The sequence below is a fragment of the Chiloscyllium punctatum genome, chromosome 44 (assembly GCF_047496795.1).
Source record: "Chiloscyllium punctatum isolate Juve2018m chromosome 44, sChiPun1.3, whole genome shotgun sequence".
NCBI classification, from domain to species: domain Eukaryota; kingdom Metazoa; phylum Chordata; class Chondrichthyes; order Orectolobiformes; family Hemiscylliidae; genus Chiloscyllium; species Chiloscyllium punctatum.
Genome location: NC_092782.1, coordinates 1,956,470 through 1,962,192, shown reverse-complemented (window position 1 = coordinate 1,962,192; position 5,723 = coordinate 1,956,470). Strand labels below are relative to the sequence as shown.

At 37.0% G+C, this 5,723-nt stretch overlaps 1 long non-coding RNA gene across 1 annotated transcript; it reads right to left on the bottom strand.

Moving 5' to 3' along the window:
* Window positions 1-829: 829 nt before the first annotated feature.
* On the bottom strand, window positions 830-1,896 carry LOC140466658 (uncharacterized). Its single transcript, XR_011955248.1, has 4 exons — window positions 1,848-1,896; window positions 1,174-1,236; window positions 956-1,015; window positions 830-867 (listed from the first exon to the last, which is right to left on the bottom strand). It is a non-coding gene; the product is annotated as an uncharacterized lncRNA (long non-coding RNA).
* Between the last annotated feature and the right edge of the window lie 3,827 nt (window positions 1,897-5,723).

The following is a 5,723-nucleotide window of genomic DNA, read 5'->3' as shown; positions in this document are numbered from 1 at the left end:
TATTTGTATACTCCAATTCCCCAATCATTACGAGCTTTGTCCCCCACCACGATTTAGTGATATATTTGTTTATTTTGTTGGGATACAGATGCTATTTAAAGAGTATTCAGTTCAGAGGTCATGAACTGAAAAACCATACTGATTCAACAGAACCATGCAGAAGACCCAACTGAGATGAAAACCTGAACAGGGAGAATGTGCACTGGTGTGTATTCATACAGAATCTCACTCACCTGTTGTGGTGCTTTCAGTAGTAACTGTCGGGGTAGTCATTTCTTTGGGTGAAGTTGTCACTTTTGAAGAAGGAAAAACATGAATGAATGTGATTGATTTCCAATTTCAAATCCCTCAGCTTGGGCAAGACCAACAAAATGAATTTTATTACACCTGCAGAAGGGTTAATCAAGGATGCATTTCAATTGGTGCAGTAAAATTAAAAACTTGAAAACGTTTGCAAAAGAATGACAAAGAGAACATGTGGAAAACTTTTCATATTTCCAGGACATAACTTCAGGCAACTGATCGAAAGCAGAAATGTGATGAAAACAAAGAACACATTGTCAAGAGAGAAATCTTTTAACAACATACGGAAACGATGGAGGGGTTCATAAACATGGACACCACAGTTGTCCTCATGTACATGAGACCTCATGACTCTGATTGAGCATTATACAAGTAATTTCTCTCTCAACTCACTCATGTTATTAAGATTGGATGCATTATATATGAGGAATTAAGTATTACCTGAGCTTTACCTGGAATTTATGGCAACAAAATCGTTTTTGATCTTGATGCTGTACACTGAACAAAGCCATTACTGACCTGGTGTGGAGCCAGCTGTAGTTTCCTTCACTGTTGTCGTGAGCTCTAATGAAAAATTGGAGGAATCGTGAAATTCGCTACAAGACAACCTAAAGATTTTTTCATTTTTGTAAATTTCTATCATTTCACTCACCCGGTTTGATACTGGTTGTGGATCCTGTTGGTGTTGGCTTCACTGCTGTAGTGAATTTTTCTGAAGTTAAAGAAAAATCCAATTAATGCCTCATAACATATAAATTGTCTTATTGTCAGAAAGTTTCAAGTCGGTTTATTTCTCTGGAATTTCTAGAGAAGGTGACACTGTCGTTTGAAGAGAATTGCTGGTGTACACTGGAAGAAGACAATAGTTACCTGTTGGAGTGGTTGCAGCAATAACTGTTGTGCCTGTTGTTTCCTTTGGTGTCGCAGTCACCTCTGAAGAAGAGAAGGGAAATAATCAAAATGACAGATTCCTGATTTCAAATGCTGCAGCACTGAGAAATTCAATAAGAGTTTGTTTTAATGGATCTGGAGATTTAGGTAAGGTGAAGTACATTTTACCAAAGCAATTAAAATCAATGTTCCATTTTTGAAAGAGAATCTTCAAGTGAATAACCAAGTAAGGGTTTAATTACATTAGTAAAGAAGAAGAAAACATTTCATGACAAACACAACAACAGGAAATGTAAAATCAACCCAAAAAGGCAACAGAATCATTCTTTCACAAGAACAAACATTGCATCTTTAAGATTCTGACAATTCGCTTCTTGAATTGTACATTGTTCATTTGTTTTAAATGTTTCAAAACTGATCAGCAAATTTTGGGAATTGAGCACTGTCTCAAATAAGCAGAGACATTTACAAAAATGAAACATAACAATTCTCCTCTTGCTTACACTCTGTTCGAGCATAATTCAACTCTTTGCAAGGTCTGGGAAAACTATCTGTGGACAGTAGTATCATGTCCCACTGAGCTCTGGGAACTGGGAAACAATGATTAATGTTCATGATTCTACAACTGGTTATCTAATGCAGCCATCACTGACCTGATGTGGATTGGGTTGTGGATGTGGTTGTACTTGGTTTTGGTGTTGCCGTGAGTCGTTTGGAGAGCACAAGAGCAAACATCAAACACATTGTACGGCCACTTTAAAATCTTCGTATTACTGCAGTGGTTTGTCAGTAGACTGTTTCACTGTGTGTTTCACAAATGGAACACTGCATTGTAATGTGATCAATGTTTAAAAACATTCAACCAATAGACAGTGTCTTCAAGATTGTTGAAACAGATGCTCGTTGATGGAAATCTGAATTGGTGGAAAGTGAACAGTCTCACTGAGGTTTATTCATAGAGGATCTCACTCACCCTTTGTGGTGGTTTCAGCAATAACTGTTGTGGTGGTTGTTCCTTTTGGTGAAAAGGTCACTTCTGAATAAGAATGAAACAATGCATGTTATTTCCCAGCAATTTCAGAATTTTACAACAGATCTCTCTCAATCAAACTGTAGTATTCAGAGTGAAAGTTGCTATCTTTGATTGTATCATTATAATTTTGAAGATCTCTCATTTGAAAATTTTACTCCTGTTCAAAGTTGATCCTTTCACATTGAAGGGAATTACAATTTTTGGTCACCACCATGTCAAAAATGTTTACCCAATGTGACTGAAATCAACTGCTCAGATTCATGATCCACAGAAAATACAGAATTGCAGCTGTTTCTATTGGTTCTGTCACGTGCTGGCTGAATATGTATTCCTGAATGCAGGAGAAATGCTTTTGTCCTCTGTGCCATTCATATTGTACGTATTCCACTTCGTATTTGTGTACTCCAATTCCCCAATTATTACGAGCTTTTTTCCCACACTATGACTTCGTGATATATTTGTTAATTTTGTTAATATAGATTCTCTTTAAAGCTAGTAGGTTCAGAGGTCATGAACGGAGACACCATACTGACACAACAGGCACAACTGAGGGGAAAACCTGAACTGGGAGAATGTGCACTGGTGTGTATTCATACAGAATCTCACTCACCTGTTGTGGTGCTTTCAGTAGTAACTGTCGGGGTAGTCATTTCTTTTGGTGAAGTTGTCACTTTTGAAGAAGGAAAAACATGAATGAATGTGATTGATTTCCAATTTCAAATCCCTCAGCTTGGGCAAGACCAACACAGTGAATTTTATTACACCTACAGAATGAGTAATCAAGGATGCATCTCAACTGGTGCAGTTAAATTAAAAACTTGAAAATGTTTGCAAAAGAATGTCAAAGTGAACACGTGGAAAACTTTTCATGTTTTCAGCAAATAACTTCAGGCAACTGGTCCAAAGTAGAAACCTTGTGAAAACAAAGAACACATCCTTTCAATAGAGAAATCCTTTGACAAGTTCCGATAATTGTGCAGGCGTCCATAACCATGGTCACCACATTTGTCCTCATGTACATGAGACCTCATGACGCTGATTGAGCTTAATACAAGTTATTATTTTCTCAACTCACTCACGTTATTAAGATTGGATGCATTATATATGAGGAATTAAGTATCAGCTTAGCTTTGCCTGGATTTTATGGCAACAAAATAGGTTTTGATCTTGATTTTGTACACAGATCAAAGCCATTACTGACCTGGTGTGGAGCCAGCTGTAATTTCTTTCACTGTTGTCGTCAGCTCTAATGAAAAATTGGAGGAATCGTGAAATGCGCTACAATTCAACCTAAAGACTTATTCATTTTTGTGAATTTCTATTGTTTCACTCACCCGGTTTGATACTGGTTGTGGATCCTGTTGGTGTTGGCTTCACTGTTGTAGTGAGTTTTTCTGAAGTTAAAAAAAAAATCCAATTAATGCCTCATAACATAATCTTATTGTCAAAGAGTTTCAAGTCGGATCATTTCTCTGGTATTTCTAGAGAAGGTGATATTGTTGTGTGAAGAGAATTGCTGGATTATACTGGAAGAAGACAATAGTTACCTGTTGTAGTGGTTGCAGCAATAACTGTTGTGCCTGTTGTTTCCTTTGGTGTCGCAGTCACCTCTGAAGAAGAGAAGGGAAATAATCAAAATGACAGATTCCTGATTTCAAATGCTGCAGCACTGAGAAATTCAATAAGAGTTTCTTTAAATGGATCTGGAGATTTAGGTAAGGTGAAGGACATTTTACAAAAGCAATTAAAATGTTCCATTTTGAAAGAGAATATTGAAGTGAATAACCAAGTAAGGGTTTAATTACATTAGTAAAGAAGAAGAAAACATTTCATGACAAACACAACAGGAAATGTAAAAGCAACCCAAAAAGGCAACAGAATCATTCTTTCACAAGAACATACATTGCATCTTTAAGATTCTGACAATTAGCATCTTGAAATGTACATTGTTCATTTGTTTTAAATGTTTCAAAACTGTTTCAAAACTGATCAGCAAATTTTGGGAATTGAGCACTGTCTCAAATAAGCAGAGACATTTACAAAAATGAAACATAACAATTCTCCTCTTGCTTACACTCTGTTCGAGCATAATTCAACTCTCTGCGAGGTCTGGGAAAACTATCTGCGGACAGTAGTATCATGTCCCACTGAGCTCTGGGAACTGGGAAACATTGATTAATGTTCATGATTCTACAAATGGTTATCAAAAGAAGCCATCACTGACCTGATGTGGATTGGGTTGTGGATGTGGGTGTACTTGGTTTTGATGTTGCTGTGAGTCCTTTGGGAGAACAAGAGCAAACATCATTGTACGACCACTTCAAAATCTACCTATGACTGCAGTGGTTTGTCATTAGACTGTTTTACTGTGTGTTTCTCAAATGGAACACTGCATTGTAATGTGATCAATGTTTTAAAACATTCAACCAATAGACAGTGTTTTCAAGAATGGCTAAACAGATGATCGTTGGTGGAAATCTGAATTGGTGGAAAGTGAACAGACTCACTGAGGTTTATTCATAGAGGATCTCACTCACCCTTTGTGGTGGTTTCAGCAATAACTGTTGTGGTGGTTGTTCCTTTTGGTGAAAATGTCACTTCTGAATAAGAATGAAACAATGCATGTTATTTCCCAGTATTTTCAGAATTTTACAACAAATCTCTCCAAATCAAACTAGAGTATCAGGAGTGAAAGTTGCTTTCTTTGATTGTAGCTTTATAAATTTTCCGATCTCTCGTTTGGATGTTTTACTCCTGTTCAAAATTCATCCTTTTCACATTGAAGACAATTACAACTTCATGATCACAACCATGTCCAAAATGGTTACCCACTGTGACTGAAAGCAACTGCTCAGATTAATGTTCCAAAAGAAACTTCAGAATTGCAGCTGTTTTTATTGGTGCTGTCACATGCTGGCTGGATATGTATTCCTGAATGCAGGAAAATGCTGTTGCCCTCTGTGACTTTCATATTGTATGTTTTGCACTTTGTATTTGTATACTCCAATGCCCCAATCATTACGAGCTTTGTCCCCCACCACGATTTAGTGATATTTCTGTTTATTTTGTTGGGATACGGATGCCAATTAAAGAGTATTCAGTTCAGAGGTCATGAACTGAAAAACGATACTGATCCAACAGAACCATGCAGAAGACCCAACTGAGGGGGAAACCTGAACTGGGAGAATGTGCACTGGTGTGTATTCATACAGAATCTCACTCACCTGTTGTGGTGCTTTCAGTAGTAACTGTCGGGGTAGTCATTTCTTTTGGTGAAGTTGTCACTTTTCAAGAAGGAAAAACATGAATGAATGTGATTGATTTCCAATTTCAAATGCATCAGCTTGGGCAAGACCAACACAGTGAATTTTATTACACCTCCAGAATGAGTAATCAAGGTTAAATTTCAACTGGTGCAGTGAAATTAAAAACTTGAAAATGTTTGCAAAAGAATGGCAAAGTGAACATGTGGAAAACTTTTCATGTTTTCAGGAAA